General features: G+C 43.3%; 1 protein-coding gene and 1 long non-coding RNA gene across 5 annotated transcripts in view; one reads left to right on the forward strand and one right to left on the reverse strand.

Annotated features, from left to right (window-relative positions):
• The window catches only part of LOC148521554 (ras association domain-containing protein 4-like), a 251,148-nt gene that overhangs the window by 82,883 nt on the left and 148,629 nt on the right, over window positions 1-19,636 (forward strand). The gene's annotated exons all lie outside the window — the stretch shown is intronic.
• Window positions 8,137-16,279, reverse strand: LOC148521555 (uncharacterized). Its single transcript, XR_015878818.1, has 3 exons — window positions 16,204-16,279; window positions 12,169-12,280; window positions 8,137-8,208 (listed from the first exon to the last, which is right to left on the reverse strand). It is a non-coding gene; the product is annotated as an uncharacterized LOC148521555 (long non-coding RNA).

Raw genomic sequence — 19,636 nt, forward strand, 5'->3', positions numbered from 1 at the left:
CAGACAGTGAGAATAGATGCCGGGCGCATGCGCCCAGCGTCTATTCTCCGGCGGTGACCGGGTCACCGCATGTTTCTCCACCCACGGGACACTGCGTCCCGCGGGTGAGAACGGCTCCCGCAGGCTGTTAGGGCAGGGCGCTTTTTGCCCTCCTCCTGGAGGGCAGGGTGCTTTTTACCCTCCAGAAGGAGGGCAGGGCGCCGCGCCCCGCTAAAACAGCCTAGCGGGAACGCTATAGATACTATCACTAGGTCACCAGTACCTTTCTCCGTTCTTATCCAAATGGTTTCTTTTATAGCTTGTAATACTGTACTTTGTTTAAATTACCTGGTGGTATGTTATTATAGATGGGTGTCTTTCATTGGTAAATTTACTGTTTTAACTTATAACCGAGATTAAAGGAAATCTGTGGCCTAAGGTAGCTGTTAATGCACCACCTTAGTTGTTATCAGGTTGCCTAACACTGCCCTAAGTACATGAGTGACAGCATTTTCACAGAAAGCAAAACATGGTACATGACTAGTGCAAAACTAGTTTTTCACTTTGCTGCATACTGCTTCATGTATTCCTCAAAGGCTGATTAGGACTGCTAATCTGTGTGACTGACACACACCTCACCTAAACCAATCATAAAGCTGGCCACGCACTAGACTAACTTACATACATTATCATTAATTGATCATCATATTTTTTCCAGTTAAGCAATCCAATTTTGCCTGATCCCAGGACATAATTAATTGATATACTTAGCTGGATGTGATGACATAAATAGATTTACATGTTCTACGTTGTGAGTCGTTGTTTGTTCACATTATATGATGGGCATTAAAATGCAAATAAAAGTTATGTTTTAAAAAACTACTAAATTAATAATTCAAGAGTGCTCACAAAACAGAGTTTCTTTCCTCTTCTATATTTGTACTAACTTACATCCAACCAGCCAACTAGTTGATTGGTTGGAATGAAAATCTGGTAAGGTATGAAAGCAAATGACAATCAGCAATTTGCTCCCAAATGCCGGAAAATGGACAAAAACTCTTGTTTGAACAAATCGTTTAGATCAAACATTTAACAAACTTGTCTGAACGACCATTTTCATCTATTTTCTGGCATTTAGGAACAAATTGCTGATCATCATTTACTCCCATACGTTACTAGATTTTCATTCCAACCAGGAAACTAGTTGGATGGTTGGATGAAAGTTGGTCTAGTGTGTGGCCAGCTTAAGAGTCTATAAAGTAGCTGTGAGAAATTGCAATTATAAATGGAATTATGTTTTATTCTTATTATTATAATTTATTTTTTACTGTCCACATTATATTCCTACCAGTATATTGATATAAGGTCTATTGCAAAACAGGTGAGGCAGACACCTATATTAGGTGCACTTTATTTACTATACTGTTGTAAGCATGATGCTCCTACAATGCACATTTTGAAACGATACAGTATAATTTCAATAATTAAAAAAAAACAACTGCATAAGTGATTGATGGCACAGTAAACTTTAAAAGCTAGCAGTAAACATTGGCAGACATACTGTATATGCTTGATAAAAAAAAGCAAACTAGTGCAATACAAAATGTCCATACAGTATACAAAAAGTTTTAACAATAGATCTTGAATACAATGCATCACATTGTTTTACAGCAAACAAACACAATATCAGTGAACTGTAAACTGAATACATACCGTAAATATTAATCACAATAAAATAGTGATCTTGGCCGTGATTCCATTAACCAAAATAAAGTATTGACACTGAACCCCAGACGAAAGACCCACCAATACCCCACTAATTAATCTAATGAAATTGGTTGGTCCTGCTCTGCTAGTCTGGTTAAATACCACATTGAATTTTTAAGACTGTAGTGGACTTGTGGTCTAAAGGGGCCTATCCATTAGCAGATCTTACTGAAAGACAGAAGACAAAAGATTTATCTTTTGAAAATTCCTGGGGCTGCTGTGACAGATTTCTGTCATGTACATGACAGATATTTGCAATAGACGAACGATGAATGATACTGGATGACATAATTCTTTGAGTGGATTTTTTTTTTATGTTTCTGTTCATTTACATTAAAAAAAGTTTGTCGTTTACCGCGACAGATATTTCTAATATCTGTCAGCGATAAACGATAATTGACCAACATGTTGGAGAGACAAAAGACCAAATTTGTCGTCCACAGGAGTGCGCATTTTTATCAACCAGAGCCTATCCATTAGCAGATGAATTGAACGACTGAACGATAAATCGTTCATCTTTCACATTTATCTGCTAATGGATAGACCCCTTTACTGTTAATGGTAGGGTGTTTACGTAAGACACCCAGGTCATGAATAAGCTTTCCGCTCTCATATCCCTAAGCAAAAGCATTTCTATCCAATCCATCCTAAATAGGAAATTAAGTTTATTGAGAAACAACGGTATTTGGGGGAGTCTGCAGCAATCCACCCCTGCAATATAGTCTTCCTCCCTGCAGCACTAAGCGCTAGCAAGAGTTTTTTCCCTGCTTTTTTTTAATACACAGTAATTATATAATATTCCAGTGATAATACCCAGCAACATCTAATAGGGATGCAGTCAGGATACCGACAGGCACTAACCCGCCCGCCGATATCCCAACACTTACATCCCGACATGGGACTAAAGATAGGCGTCAAAATACAGAAGCCTATCATTAGCCCCACTATGGAATCCCGATACCCGGCATACCAAACAAAGGTAAGCTGGGTGTCTTAGCTTCTAACCCCCTGCGGGAGGGTTAGATTTAGGGACCCCTGGGGGGGGCTTAGGGTAGGGAAAGGGGGGGTTACGGTTAGGCACCACTAGGAGTGGTTTAGGGTTAGGTATAGGGAGCAGGGAGGGGGGGTTAGGTTTAGGCACTAATGGGGGAGGTTAGGGTTAGGCATCCCTAAGGGAGGGTTAGGGGGGGAGGGGAGGGTTGGGGTACTTACCTGCAGCTGTCGGGATCTCGACCCACCTGGCTGCCGTGGTTGGTATTTGATGCCGTGGCATTACATACCGATTCCATCTAATTTGCTAATGATGATTCCTGCAAGCTCTACTATCTAAACAAGAATGCTGAGTAATATATGGCTATGCTAGTTATAATAATCTAAAGTTTTAAGATCTCAAAAGTTTCAGATAATGCCTAACAAGATGTTAGACAGTGATAGATCCAAACTGCAATATATAATGCTCCAAATTATTCCTAGGAAAGCATCTAGTAGTAATAATACCCAATAATATAGATACCAAATAGTAGCAGAGGGCATAACTAGATTGGTGTGACATGTGCAGGGGCGTATCTATAATGTGTGCACTGCGCACACTGCACCCATACTTTTTAATACCCTCTCCATAGTCCCAAGTCAGCTGGAGAGGCGCTACACAAAAAGCCTGGAAAATGGCTTTTCCCAGCATTCTGTGCATGCCCAGTAGGGAAATCGCATGTGCAGTGGAGTCTACTGAGGCTGTTTTGTGCGCAGTGGCCACTGGAAAAAGAGGAGGGGGCCCCGTACGGGGAGTTAACACTTGATACCCCCCTGGACATGTGACACGGAACAGTGCCCCGCAAGGCATCTGAGTGTGTGAGAGGTGATGGGTTTGAGTCCTTTGTTTGACCGTATTGAAAAATGCATGTGTTAAATAAAGGAGGTTGTAACTGAAGGTGCACATATTCTCCTGTACTGACAAGAGCCTTTCTCCCTGGCTGGAGTGGACTTTCAAGTGGGCAGTGATGAGGGTGGGGCTGGAATATTCACATCATTAGGCCCCACCTTTGTCGTGGGGAAATCACATGAATCGCGCATATTTAAATAGGGGTTGGGGCCAAATGATGCGAATATCATATAATTGCATAGTTAGGCCCCTCCCCCTCCGTGCGGACCATGGATTGCCGATAAGTTACTTCCCATTCCAGCCCACTTCACTAGGAAGTGGGCAGCATGCAAGAGAAGTGCCTACTCGTGCAGGGGGAGGGGCTACCTGAAAAATTGTGAGCCTCCCGTATGTTCCAGGAGAGTAGGCAAGTATGATAGAGCATGTGCTCTCCAAGGCTCGTTGGAACTTTGCAGCCAACAGGCCGGGGTGGTGGAGGATAAGTTCTGGGCCCCACAATTTCTGATGGCAGCACTGAACTCAGCCATTGATTCCTAACCCAGGTGTTACCAGCACACCACGATTCCCTTTGCCAGTGAGTTCAGCTGACAGCACTGGGTTTATACACCGATCTCCCTGCAGCTGATATTTGCTGGTATCTTTTTATACCCTCAGTCGTGATCTACACTGTCACCTTCAGGCTTATGAATGACTGTTCTGATGGACAAATCCTTCACCAGTGCTCCCCTACATCTAGAGATGGTGAGTTATACTGCATAATTGTGTACCATCACTGCAACCATTGGATTCACACTGTGTGACGCTTGGGTAACAGTGGCTCTGTCAGTTTGTACAAAGGGATCAGTACTCCATCATTGTATGGGACAAATCAGATTTGTCACACCCCTTCCCCATGAGGCCAAGTCCATTTTTCAGAAGATGTCCCTATTTAAAACATGTTGGGGGCCGCACCAATGCTCTTCCTGGCCCAGGTCGCCAAAAAGTCTGGTTACGGCTTTGGAAATATCCATTTGTTAAGTATTACTGATAATACACAATAAGGGCCTTAATCAGCAAGGATCGCAACTGCAATTACGCATACAATTGGCCGATTGTTCGCTATCTGCATATGTATCGCAGTGCGCAAACTGGCCACTGCGATTGCAGAGACTACGCAGACTGTTCGCAGAGTGATTGACAGGAAGTGCTGTTTGTGGTAGGTGACTGGGGGGTTGACGAAAAGCAGGCATGCCAGTGCGTTTGAACGCACAAGTACCCAGTACGTGTGCTGAGTTTATCAATTCCTGAGTAAGGTCAGACCTTGTGCAAGTGTGCTTGAGGCTCCGATTGTACTCAATGTTATCGATGGTTTCACAGTCTTGCTAAGTATTACAGATGTGTGTAAGGTAAGGGGCATTTTTATGTAGTGCTGCAACGGCATAGCGATCGCAATGGATTAGCATATCATTGCAGTGAGACTGTATTCACAGCCGCGATCCGTAGTGAATCAGGCCCTAAGACAGCAAATAACAAAAGTAATGTCAATAAAATTCATGTTAGTATCATTAATGAGTTGGTAAGCTGCTCTTTAGTAGTATACAGGGTCAGTAAGGTGCTCATCAGTAAAACTAATGTCCAATAGAAGCAGTAACAGTCTAAAAAATATCCATTTGTTGCCAGTAATACCACATATGTAGACTGATATCATTAGTAGGCCCAGTAGTAGTAGCAGTTGTATTGGACGGTAACGACATCCACAATATTCGGCCATTAGGCAATGTCTTCTATATCTTCTCTAATCTCATTTACAGCCCTTCCCCCGATGTACCACATAAACGGACTTCGGGGCATGCACTGCCGGATTTTAGCTGGCCACTGCCACTGGACATCTAGCTTCATATCCGCAGTTATAGGGAGTTGCCTCAGGCATTGGACTTCAGTACGTTGCATTGGCCCCCTTTCCTGCCAGAATGATTTTGTGAGGATTGAGTGAACTAAACTAATTATGTTAAACTCTCACAGATGTGACACATACTGTACTCTAGGACCATCCAAAAAAATCAGTACAGTTGGACCCCTCTTAATCCAGGGCATGACATTCAAGCAAGGCGGGTTTCTCTACTGGAGGTGATGTACTGACTTCCTGCAGGTGTAGTTATGAATGGACATCCCACCTCTGTGTACACAGCTTGAACTCTATCTAAGGCGCGGAAAGAGAGAAAGGTGGAATGTCCTCACCTCAGCTGTACTGGCCAGGAGCGAGCTTTCACTGGATGAAGTAGTGCATCTCACAGTTTTACTCTATAATCAGCACGGATCCTGCTTCCCAGCAGCACTGAGAAAAATCTTTTAGATCATCTTATATTATCATTTGGGGAATATGAATTTTAACAAAAAGTAAGTGAAAATCTTCTTGAAGACATTTGGCAATGGGAAGGCTTATATATAGAGCTTGCATTGCTTTCACTTCTCTAAAATGACAACTTTGCAATACAGCATGAAAACAACACTTGGTAGTTGTGCATACTTGGCTTCAGATAAGTCCAACTCTCTTCTTTTGTCAGTTTTTTTTTTCATTTTTCCCTTTTGTTTTTTTATGTCTTGGACGCCCTTGCCATTTCTTCTTCACACATTTCTTCATCTTTTTCATATTTCTTTCATGACTAAAATGGAAAAGGTTCATGTTATAATATCGGCAATCTATGCGTTGATACTTTTTGTACACTATTATTTGGGTTAGTAGACTATACTAGAGGCGTGCTCATTTGTTCACAATAGCATGCCAGAGCAGGTAACTACCGAACAAGGGCATTGGAAGCGTCTTGGGTGCCCCCTTTCATTCTAGATGCAGAACCTCCCCCCTGCTTATTACCTTGTGTGTTAAATATCAGAAGGTGGAGTTATCGGTCTTCTGTCTGACTGGGAGGTATTAGGCTGTGGCATCATATACACAGCACCAAACTTCAAGCCCATCACCAACATACAGGAGCAGCTGGCAGCTTCAAGTATAGGTGCCCACACACTAGGCGTTCCGTCACGATCCGATATCGTGTCCGATTTCTCCCTCTGCAGTCGTGGGCACGATTTGGTGTTAAAAACTATCCAAATTGACCCACGATCTATCGTGCATCCTATACTATTCCAGTGCGTTATGATAAGATTTTCAGATCTTGCCTGCAGCAGGCAAGATATGAAGATGAGATGTACGACAAGCGGGTACGCGCATCGGCATCATAATCGTGAGTAGAGACACACGAGGACATCTTTTACTTGATCTGTCGTGCCGATGCGTTGGAATCTGGCTGATCGTGTAAAATATTGCCTAGTGTGTGGGCACCTTAAGATAAGCAGCCATCTGCTGCTCACCCCTTTCGTGGTCGGCACTCACATTGGGAGCATCATAAGTAAAATAAGAACATTGAAAGAGTGACATTGACACACATTTAGTGTTTTAGGTGCCTAAGTTCACTTAGTGGTAGCTTAGCTCTGGTCCTGACACCTACAGCAAGTTTAACACATACTTTCCGACATTTAAGCTTCCCTAGAGGCAGGGCCAAAATTATGCCATTCAGGGCATGATTGAGAGATGGATGCTATTTGCATCGCTGCTCTGTCTTTAAACGCAGCTGTGATGCAAAAAGATGCTAATGCTGCTGGCATTGCAGATCTGAGTGCTGTGTCCGAAGATGCAGCATCGGATCACCATCGGTCATCTGAGCAAGCCAAAGCTTGCTCAGAGTGGCCACAGAACTCCTCTACCTGGGCCAGGAAATCTGCGTCGGAAGATTCAGACCCTGTCATCGATATGCCTACAAAACAGGGACGCCACCCCCGTTTTGTAAAACTGACTTCTTTGCTGCCCCCAAACAACACCAGCATGTCAATCATGCTGCAGCTTTGGGGGCACTGCAGCGATGTCACAGAGACAGATTGGCACATGCACAGTACAGATCCTGCGCATGCGCTGATCAGTAACCATTGGAGCTGTACGCAAACAATCTGGTTTGCGTACATGTTTGAATCAGGCCCTCAATTAGAATCGTGCCATCAAGCCGTCCGGACCAGCCACTACACCCAGGTAGTAGGCAGCAGCAAGCGACAGTGAGTGGCATGCAGGAGACTCGCCTACTCTCTCTGGAGTCCAGGAGTGCTACCCAAACTTTGTGAGTTTCCCAGACATTCCAGGAAAGTAGATAAGTATGGTTTAAAAAGTAATGACACATCACTGACTTGTTGGAGAACTGAGATTTCATTGTGTCTTCTGTTGAGATTAGACAAGTCCACAGGTCTTGCCTTGTTTGGCACACCCCCCCCCCCCCAAAAAAAAACAGTTTGTTCTAGCCATATGGCAGAGGTTTCCAAACATCGACCTCAAGGCACCCTAACAGTCCAGGTTTTAAGGATATCCATGCTTGACCACAGGTGACCTGAACTGTTGGGGTGCCTTGAGGACCACATTGGGTTGGACAGCTTAAAATCGTAAACATGCTTTTTCCCAACTTTTCCCAACTTAAAAATAAACTGACCTTTTCCAGCATTCAATAATAATTTTCCCTTGTGTTGCTCTATGGTCTACACACCATTTATTAGATTTCACTGTTACTCTGAAAAAGAAAAAAGTAATGCAGTAAATTGAAATCTGCCTTAAAGGACAACACTAGTCTTGTTAGATAGCTATCTATATATACTGACTGTTGCCTGCGGCTTCACCATCAATGAAATCGCTTCTGCCAATATGTTTTATTTTATTTGAGGTGTTCTAGTTGTACAGTGACATGCGGTGAGGTCAATGGCTGGGGGGGTACACATGGAGATGGCTCTGAGTGCTGGGAGCCTGTCTCACCCCCTATTGAATGTAACTCTCCCTCCCCTCCTATCACTAGGCTTCAGTGTCCATTGATTCTCCTACCTGCATCACTGTCTTCCCTTGCTGCTGCTAAACTCTGCAGTGCACTTCCTTCTCACATGACAAATCCAAGGTGTCATCAGTGCTCAAGGCATGCCCCCTACACTCAGAGGCATGCCTCTATTAGCTCTCTTTCTGTGCAACTTACTGACCGTGGTGTGGCCCTGCCCCCAGCTCTGCAAGCAGCGTCTGACTATACAGAAGCGAGGCTGAGCTGTTGCTGCTTCATCTTTATTCTCCGTGCAATCCCAGGTAGCTCCACAAAGCTTGTGAGTGTTAACTATAAAAATTATTACAATAAACGTCCATGTAGTTGTATTGCTTTGCATAGGGGCCATGACGCGGAAGTGGCTCACATGACCAGCAGTGCTATACAGACTGGTGGCAGCAGTGCCTAAATCCAGCACTCACACCAATGTCACTATGCACTACTATATCCTATTCAAGGGGATCCCACTCCTTACCGGCCGTCCGCATGGTGTCACACCTATCTCTTGCATTGATGATGTTAATACATTTTGTTTTTGTTATTGCTCAGCTTTAACTTGACAGATTGAGATGGACAAAGTGCAGGTTATTTCTAGGATTCTCCACTACAATATATATACATACATACATACAGTCAGGTGCATAACTATTGGGACATTGACAGAATTTTCATATTTTGGCCTCTATTCACCACCACAATGGCTTGGAAATTAAACCAACAAGATGTGCTTTAACTGCAGACTTTCAGATTTAATTTGAGGGTAATTACATCCAAATCAGGTGAACGGTGTAGGAATTACAACGGTTTCTATATGTGCCTCCCACTTTTTAAGGGGCCAAAAGTAATGGGACAAACTAAACAACCCTAAATCTAACTTTCACTTTTTAATACTTACAGCCTGAAGTCTGGAATGCATAGACATCACCAGACGCTGGGTTTCATCCCTGGTGATGCTCTGCCAGGCCTCTACTGCAAATGTCTTCAGTTCCAGCTTGTTCTTGGGACATTTTCCCTTCAGTTTTGTCTTCATCAAGTGAATTGCATGCTCAATCGGATTCAGGTCAGGGGATTGACTTGGCCATTGCATAACATTCCACTTTTTAGCCTTGAAAAACTCTTTGGTTGCTATTGCAGTATGCTTCGGGTCATTGTCCATCTGCACTGATGCGCTGTCCAATGAGTTCTGAAGCATTTGACTGAATATGAGCATATAATATTACCATGAAACACTTCATAATTCATTCTGCTGCTTTTGTCAGCAGTCACATCATCAATACATACAAGGGAACCAGTTCCATTGGCAGCCATACATGCCCACGCCATGACACTACCACCACCATGCTTCACTGATGAGGTGGTATGTTTTGGATCATGAGCAGTTCCTTTCCTTCTCCATACTCTTCTCTTCCCATCACTCTGGTACAAGTTGATCATTGTCTCATCTGTCCATAGGATGTTGTTCCAGAACTGTCATGGCTTTTTTAGATGTTGTTTGGCAAACTCTAATCTGGTCTTCCTGTTTTTGTGGCTCACCAATGGTTTACATCTTGTGGTGAACCCTCTATATTCACTCTTGTGAAGTCTTCTCTTGATTGTTGACTTTGACACATATACACCTACCTCCTGGAGAGTGTTCTTGATTTTGCCAACTGTTGTGAAGGGGTTTTTCTTCACCAGGGAAATAATTCTTCTGTCAGCCACCACAGTTGTTTTCCGTGGTCTTCCGGGTCTTTTGGTGTTGCTGAGCTCTCCGGTGCCTTCTTTCTTTTTAAGAATGTTCCAAACAGTTGATTTGGCCACACCTAATGTTTTTGCTATCTCTCTGATGGGTTTGTTTTGATTTTTCAGCCTAATGATGGCTTGCTTCACTGATAGTGACAGCTCTTTGGATCTCATATTGAGAGTCGACAGCAACTGATTCCAAATGCAAATGTCACACCTAGAATCAACTCCAGACCTTTTACCTGCTTAAATGATAATGAAATAACAAGGGAATAGCCCACACCTGTCCATGAAATAGTTTTTGAGTTGATAGTCCCATTACTTTTGGCCCCTTAAAAAGTGGGAGGCACATATAGAAACCATTGTAATTCCTACACCGTTCACCTGATTTGGATGTAATTACCCTCAAATTAAATCTGAAAGTCTGCAGTTAAAGCAGATCTTGTTTGTTTCATTTCAAAGCCATTGTGGTGGTGAATGGAGGCCAAAATATGAAAATTCTGTCAATGTCCCAATATTTAAGCACCTGACTGTGTGTGTGTGTGTGTATATATGTATATATATATATATATATATATATATTATAATATGCTTTAAAAAATAGTAGTGTTAAGTTATCTATTTTGTCAATTAACAAAATTTTAAATGTATGAACAGAAGAGAAATCTAAATCAAATCAATATTTGGTGTGACCACCCTTTGCCTTCAAAACCGCATCGATTCTTCTAGGTACACTTGCACATAGTTTTTGAAGGAACTCAGCAGGGAGGTTTTTCCAAACATCTTGGAGAACTAACCACAGATCTTTTGGCCGCAATTCTTCCATGAAGACCACTTCTGGCCAGACTGCTCTGAACAGTAGATGGGTGTACCTGGGTCCCACTGATTTCTGTCAGTTCTGAGCTGATGGCACTGCTAGACATCTTCCGATTTCAAAGGAAGTAAGCCTGATGTGTCTTTCAACTGATGCACTAAGTTTCCTTGGCCGACCGCTATGTCTACGGTCCTCAACGTTTCCCGTTTATTTGTGCTACTTCAAAAGAGCTTAAACAGCACATCTTGAAACCACAGTCTGCTTTGAAATCTTTGCCTGGGAGAGACCTTGCTGTTGCAGTATAACTACCTTGTGTCTTGTTGCTGTGCTCAATCTTGTCATGGTGTATGGCCTGTAACATGAAACGGTCTTCCGCAACCTCACCTTTGTAGCAGAGGTTGGCTGTTCCTCACCCAGTTTTAAGCCTCCTACACCGCCGTTTCTGTTTCAGTTAATGACTGTTTCAACCTACATATGAAAATGATGATCATTATCACCTGTCTGGTATGATTGGTTAATCATACAACTGACTATTACCCTCCAAAATCCCTGATTTAGTGCAAGTGTACCTAGAAGAATTTATGCTATTTTGAAGGCAAAGGGTGGTCACACCAAATATTGATTCAATTTTAGATCTTTCTTCTGTTCATTCACTTTGCATTTTGACGACTGATACAAATAAACACTTCTATTTTTGAAAGCATTCTTACTTTGCAGCATTTTTTCCACACCTGCCTAAAACTTTTGTGTTTTTGTGTGTAATAAAAATAAATGCCTAATGAATCCTCAGCTACTGGTTTCGGTGATGCTCATGCCTAATACTTTCCCCAGGGTAATAGTAATAGTCAGGGGGAGCGTGAAAGGAAATGGCATGTGATCAACTGCACTGACAACTGTAACTCAGATATGGCTTTCTTTAATAGTCTTCCCTTAAGTAGTTGTTCGATACAGGAGAGAACATGTTTGTAACTGATAATGACTGACAAGTGCACAGCTTTTCAATTCTCAGAGAATTTAAATGCTCTCTTGCTACCCATCAACAGGTGTTCTTGCACAGATCACCTAATCATAATCACTATTCAAGTACAGTACTTATTTCTTGATGCTACATTTCTGTACATTTGTTAACTTACATAATCTCTGAATGGTTGCAGGACGACATTCGTGGTGTCACCTCAACATTTTTAAGGTGCCTTGGGTTAATATTTTTCACAAAATGTATACATCGACATCTGGAGGGAATGTCTGGTAAAAATGAAGAAAGAAGATATCCAGTGAATATACCCATCTTTTTTCAAACAGTCGGATAACTCCTGTGAGTTACTTCTCCATTTATGGGGTCAATCCAGTTGGGTGTGAGTAGCGAGTTTGTTTCATGAAACTCAACGACTTTGCACAAATGGAGAATTCTCCAATCCAATTAAAAGTGCCTATTCGCAGTACTCGCAGTGGATGTTTGCGAATTGACTGCCAAATGCGATGTGAGAGAAGTGCATGGAAAAGTGGGAAGACCATCCTGGACCCCCCAAACTTGATCATTTTGTTAGCAGGACCATATAAAAGGCTGTTTGTGGGCATTAGGAAAATACTGAATGTTTTTTAATGGTGTCAAATGGCTGATTTGAAAAAATAGGAGAAATGGTGATATTGGAGTACTTTGAGGGCACATTGAAAAATTGTAAAAAAAATTCAGTAAAAAAAACCACTAAACAATTATATTTGGGGTGCCTAAACTAACGAAAAAGTTGTTTTTTGGGGGTAATTTGAGGTTTTTGGTTTGTTTTACCCCAAAAATGACATGTAATTATTGTACTAATTAAGCTAATTGGAAACTTGCAATTGCCTAATTAGCCATTAGGGGGGTGTCCAAGGGGCTCAGCACGGTGTCCTGACATTTTAACCTTACAATAAAGATTTTTTCCTTCCATCCCTCACCCTCAGGGAGGTGCGAATGAAAACATGTGAATTCACTCGGACTGGTCCAGTGCCAGTTGCTAATTGGATTGCAATAGGAATTCATTATTAAGTTGAAGAGAAAACCGCAACTCGCAATTTGCACCTAATTGGATTGACTCCTATAATTAATTATTTCAGCCTGTTTTCCTTTAATTTTTCAGTACGCTGTGTTCAGGTGCATAGCACACAATCGCCAGGGCTCGTACCATTCTGGGGATTGGGGGGTGGGGCTTGGTCATACACTGCAGAGGCTCCCAAGGCACACGGCGCACAATACCCCTGCGCACGGCGCACAATACCCCTGCGCACGGCGCACAATACCCCTGCGCACGGCGCACAATACCCCTGCGCACGGCGCACAATACCCCTGCGCACGGCGCACAATACCCCTGCACACGGCGCACAATACCCCTGCACATGGCGCACAATACACCTGCACACTGCACACAATACCCCTGCACACTGCACACAATACCCCTGCACACAGCACACAATACCCCTGCACACAGCATACCTGCACACTGCACACAATACCCCTGCACACTGCACACAATACCCCTGCACATGGCGCACAATACACCTGCACACTGCACACAATACCCCTGCACTCTGCACACAATACCCCTGCACTCTGCACACAATACCCCTGCACACAGCACACAATACCCCTGCACACAGCATACCTGCACACTGCACACAATACCCCTGCACACTGTACACAATACCCCTGCACACTGCACACAATACCCCTGCACATGGCGCACAATACCCCTGCACACAGCACACAATATCCCTGCACACAGCATACCTGCACACTATATCCCTGCACACAATACCCCTGCACACTGCACACAATATCCCTGCGCACTGCACACAATACCCCTGCACACAATACACCTGCACACTGCACACAATACCCCTACACACAATACACCTGCATACTGCACACAATACACCTGCACACTGCACACAATACACCTGCACAAAGCACACTTGCACACAGCGCACAATACACCTGCATCTGCAAATGACTTGCTTGCAACTCTGAATAAGGCCCTATGACTGTCATTTTATTCTAAAAGTGTGACCGTAAAAGAAAAATCACAGTAATCAAAAACATGTCTTAAAATACAGCACTTATGGAACAGACCTGCAATAATGAAGATAAAGCTGAGAACAGTTACTGAACATAGGGAAACCAGTAAATCAGGTAGATCATAGGATTAGAGTGTGCGAGTAAGGGGGGAGTGGAGGATGGATAGGGAGGGAAGCATCAGGACCGGGAAGAAGGGCTGGGTGTGGGAGTGAGCCAGGACACCGATCCGAGCAATATAGCACATGGAGAGTAATTATGGCTGGTCAATGTGTGCCAGGAATAGCTACAGAGTTATTGAGGAGCCCAGTAATATATTGCATGTGAGATACAAACCAGATCCAAACAACTTCTTTCTTAGATTATGTGGCTTCCAATTGCATGCGAGCTGATAACTTGCTGCACAAATGTGGAGAATGTTTGTTGATCTGTTCAGAGAGATTGTGGTGTGAGAGACATAACAGAAGATGGAGCAGGTCGAAGGGTCGCAGCATGTTCCCTAACATCCGTTATGAGAGAGTTTATCACATATCAATAAGAGTTGATTTTTGGACAGGACCAGTGGAGGCTCCAGGGGAGGGGGAGGGGGGGGGAGCTGAAGCGCAGTTCAAAATTCAAATAGGGGAATCACACCAACTGCCAGTGAGTCCCAGCCAGCCATGTTTGGCTTTGTATGAAATGACAGTTGGTGTGACCAGGGGCGTAGAGAGCCACGCGGGGCCCCGGTAAAGAAAGGGGCATGGCCACGCCCCCTTGAAAAAAAAACATTGTTTTGCTGCGCGCCGGTGAGGGGGCGCTGTGAGCCCCCTCAGCCTGGGGGAAAACGACCGAGGGGGGCGCGATCAGTGTGATCGCTCCCCCCTTCAGGCATAGGAGATTGCTGTGGCTGCTGCTTAGCAGTCGCAAGCAATCTCCCACTGCACGCTGTGTGCTGGGCTGCTGCAGAGGGAGGGAGGAGGGAGGAAGTGAGGGGGAGCAGCGCCGGCCCCGGGCCCCTCTGGAAGCCCAGGCCCGGGTAAACTGCCCCCCCCCTCTCGGCGCCCCTGGGTGTGACTCCCCTATTTGAATTTTGAACTGCGCTGCAGCCCCACCTCTGGAGCCGCCACTAGACAGGACTATTGTCTCCAGCAAAGGTCAGAGACCGTTGGATCTTGTGTAACCAATCAGGTGCCAAGTACTATTTTATAAACCCTATAAAGTAATTTTGCTATACGGAATTGCTTATAGAAGATCCCAGATGTCTGTTTACCAGACTCGTTCATGAGGAAAGAAGGGAGGAGATTCCAGGGCCAAAATAATGTTATAACCTCAATCCAAAGCAATCCAAAGAGTCATAGATACAATAACATTCTATTGGAGTAGATCTATTATTGCGAGTAGCCAAAAATAGAGAGCAGACAAAGTGGCATATCTGTAGTTACAGGTAAAACTTTGTATATTAGGAAACCCATATTTTTTTTTTGAGGTTTTCGATAGGACCGGGGAGCAAAATCTCCGTTGATATGGTGAACGTGAGTAGCACCCTCATTGGACCACAATGAGACCATATCGGGCTTACAGACCCGGAGGGAAAATTAGTTCCATAGGGGAGAAAAAAAGAGAGGTAATCGGAGACGTGACCAGCAGAATTATCCCTATTCCAATTGTTAAGTGTCAGGAACCAACTGAGCAGATCGAGGCCTGTATTTAGATAGAATTATATAGGGGTAAAAGGCAACACATAGTAGGGGACAAAAGAAAGAATGGTTGTGGTATAAGAGAGAGACAGTAATTAGATAGACAATGTCTAGGTAGACACCAGATGTTAGACAGACAAAAAGTTTGATATGTAAAAGGTCGACACATTTTTAAAAAAAAATAAACCATAGCAAAATTGTTTCCTATTAATAGGCACACACCGAAAAGAAAAACTTGTTCATGAAGTAGTTAAATACAGACAAACTCGGTTTAAATACTTGTTTGGAAATGTATATAATTTTAAATATTAAAACATATACATTATAATGAACATCCATAAACCTATGTACAGTACAGTAAATGCATAAACACCTATCGTAATAGCAATATCTATGATAAAAAGTAAACGTTAAAGAACTTGAAAAGTATATTAAAATCTTACCGATTGGGTTCATTGTGTATAAAACCGGTAACAAGAAGAACAGTAGCAGCATTTGCAGCTCCATATCAATCCTTTGATGGCTCCTGGACAAGTGAAAGTAATGTAAAGGTACATAGTTTATTATGCAACTAACTTCCTGTACTCCTACGTACAGGTGCTGAGATAACCAATGATTGTTATTTCTCTTAAGTAAAAATTAAGAAGACAGGCACGTCACATTTTTATTTTGCATCACAGGACAGTTTATTCACAGGTGTATTTATTTTACATCTTTTCTAGGTATTAAATGTTTTTTTACTAGCAAACAAAGTAACCCGATGATTGCTGTGTAGATATAATGAAGGGGTCACTGTCTTCTGCAGTATATAAACATAAGGTTTGTTAAAAACCTGCAAATTCCAGTGCACACAGCCTGTACTGCGAGCATTCTTTATATCTAGTATTATCTACATTCAGGGCTGCCATAGGAATCATGGGGCCCAGTACAAGTGAATCACGCAGGGCCCCACTCTCTTGTGCGCACACCTAGTCTGGTTGGCCCCCTGAGTGAGGGAGGCTGGTCAATGTTCTCCCTGTATCTCTACTTACTATGTCTCCTCCAGCACCGATTATCTCGGCTGCAAACTGTTTCTTGTTCACAGGACTGTCTGTGAATAAGAATCATAAGCATCAGGGGGCCCCCACATCAGCCTGGGAAGCTTACATCTGTGCAACCTGCACCTCCCCTGATGGCGGCCCTCCCATACAACAGAATACAACCCACTGCACCAAGTAGCAGAATATCGCTACCTCTACTTAACATCATGGTAGTGCTCCTCACCACCCCATACCTAAATATAGACCCCTTGCACCTCAGATCAGATGCTCTGCATGAATAATAAATAAATAATAAAAACAATTGGTTCAGTAGACAAATAAAAAAATAAAGCCAGGAAAAAAACAGCTAGCCTTACATTTAAAGTCCAAGTAATAGGGCAGCACAAACAATAGAAAACAGTCCATTTAAAAAAGTGAATGGGTACAGAGAGACAGCCATTTACTTTCCTTACCAACACTGTCTGCCTGTCATTCCCCACTCTCACTCCCCTTGTGCTCTAAAAATCACAGGGGAAATAGAGGATGTTTCCAGATGGGTGATGAAAGGGATTGGTAGGATGTCAGCGAAAAATTACTATTCGTAGTATCCCAGGCTCTTTGCGTGAATTGAATGGACGGGAGGACGTAAGCCGAGGCTGGTCTATGGACATGGTCCAAACAAGGGAAGAGTCCAACTCCCATATATGGAGATAAAGCATTTTCTATATGAACCCATTTCTTTGCACCAGGAGAATGGCTCAATTTGGTTGTATCATAATTCTGCAGCAGTGAAAGATCCAGTCCATCATTATCAGTTGTTTAGTCAGCTAAACCATGGTTTCTTACCACCCCAAATAAAATTTCCATAGAGCGCCTGTAAAGATTGCAAAGTACTGGAGGGGAACTGAACGGGGAGTTTTTAGAATAGAGATGAGTGGAGGGAGAGCATTAACTATTACCATGTTCAGCCTACCAATCCAAGAAATGTACATTGAGCCCCAGGTTCATAAGTCACGATGAAGCCTCTGAAGAAGGGGAGTATAATTTCTAAGCCGTCTCTAAACCAGCCCTAACCAGGCGGGAAATGTGCAGGGAAAGTGCCTCCGATTTATTGTTATTGACCTTAAAAGCCTGACAAAGTTCAGAATCGTCAAAGTTTCAAAAACAAATTCGGAAGACATACAGTCAGACTTGAGAGTGAGAAGCACATCGTCAGCAAACAATTATATTTTGTATTGATGGCCATCAAGGGATACTCCGCAGATGTCTGTGTTAGTGATTCGTGCAGCAGCAGCTCAATATAAAGGGCCTGATTTAGAGCATTATGCAATGCCGATATTTATGCAAACTGAGCGATTGTTTGCCATTGTGCACGCACAAAAGTCGCACCGTGAATACGCAGTGATTGCATTGCGATTGCTCTCGTACAGAGGAACCATTCGCAAAGTGAGTGACAGGGAGCCATTGTTTGGGGGTGGTTTCAGGTGGTGGTTAGAAAAACGCAGACGTGTCTGACTGTTTGAACGCCGTTTTATGGGCGTGCATAAATCAGCCATTGCGATCTCCTTCACAACATGAAAGCTCTCTGCATGTCAGGAGAGCTGCAGTGTTAGCAGGTGGTCAGACTTGACTTACATGCTGCGTGACTACCCAATGTGCATCGATGTTACCGATGTTTATGCTGTTGCACGTGGATATGAGAGGAAAGCAGTGGGCGTCCCTATGCTCAGCTAAGATTTGGAATACATTAGCATATTTTAGCAACTGTAATCCATTAGAGAATGCAGTTTCAATTGCATTCGTGTAAATCTCGGAATCAGGCCCAAAGTGCAAAAAGCAACGGGGGAAGAGAGGGCATCCCTGCTTAGTCCCATTTCTCAACGTGAACACCTCTGAACATAAACTAGTAGACGTAAACCATTGAAGATGTGTTGTGATTCAGAGCCCGAACTGCATGTAGAAATCGACCTTAGAAGTCAGATGCCTCAAAGTTGGCAAAGAGGAACAACCAAGAACAGGGCCGGCTCGAGGGTCCTTCATACTCTGTGGCTGAACGGGAGCGTGGCCACTGCCTAGGTCCTGGACAGCCGCATGCCATTCCACTCGCACAGTTCTGTGGGTGCCATTGTGTTTTATTTCTTCCCATGTTTGCCAATGTGTTTGGTTTTCCTGTTGGGGCCAATATGTTGTTTGTTTGGTTTTTTTCCAAGCCCCCTAAAAAAAAAAATAAAAAAAAATCTTTTGCAACTTGCCTCCAATGAAAAGAGTTATTTGAGTGTGAAGAGGAATCTATTCACATCTGTCTTGGTTCATATTTGTGCATGCCCAGAGACACTGCCAGAACAGAACTCAGCAGTGTAAACTTTCCCTGCTATGGTGCAGGGTTTTGCATTAACACATTGGTAAGTAGCCATGAAAATCATTCCTTATTGCCGTAATATGCTTCAATGAGGAATGATACTTTTTGGGGTCTCCACTGTCACTAATGATAAACAACCCCCCTCCCCTGGTGTTTTACCGACCACCTCCCCCCCCCTGTCACCACCCCCAAACGCTAATTTCCTGACAATCACTCTGGGATGGGTCTGCGCAGATAGATCGCAACAATTAGCTGAGTGTGTGCGTAATCGCAGTTGTGATCGGTAATGAATCAGCCCAAATGTTAATAGGTAAATAGGAGAAAGCCATAATACTAACTTAGGCCTAATATGACAATTTTACTCACCACAGTACAAAGAAATTTATATTAATGAACTTGAAAAAGTACATCAGTTAACACGGAACTTAGGGGGTCATTCAGACCCGCTTGTGTGTGGCAGGACGCTCGCAAGCGGGTCGATGTTCCCCCACTGCGCAT

The sequence above is a fragment of the Taudactylus pleione genome, unplaced genomic scaffold (assembly GCF_031769625.1).
Source record: "Taudactylus pleione unplaced genomic scaffold, aTauple2 ptg000157l, whole genome shotgun sequence".
Lineage (NCBI taxonomy): Eukaryota > Metazoa > Chordata > Amphibia > Anura > Myobatrachidae > Taudactylus > Taudactylus pleione.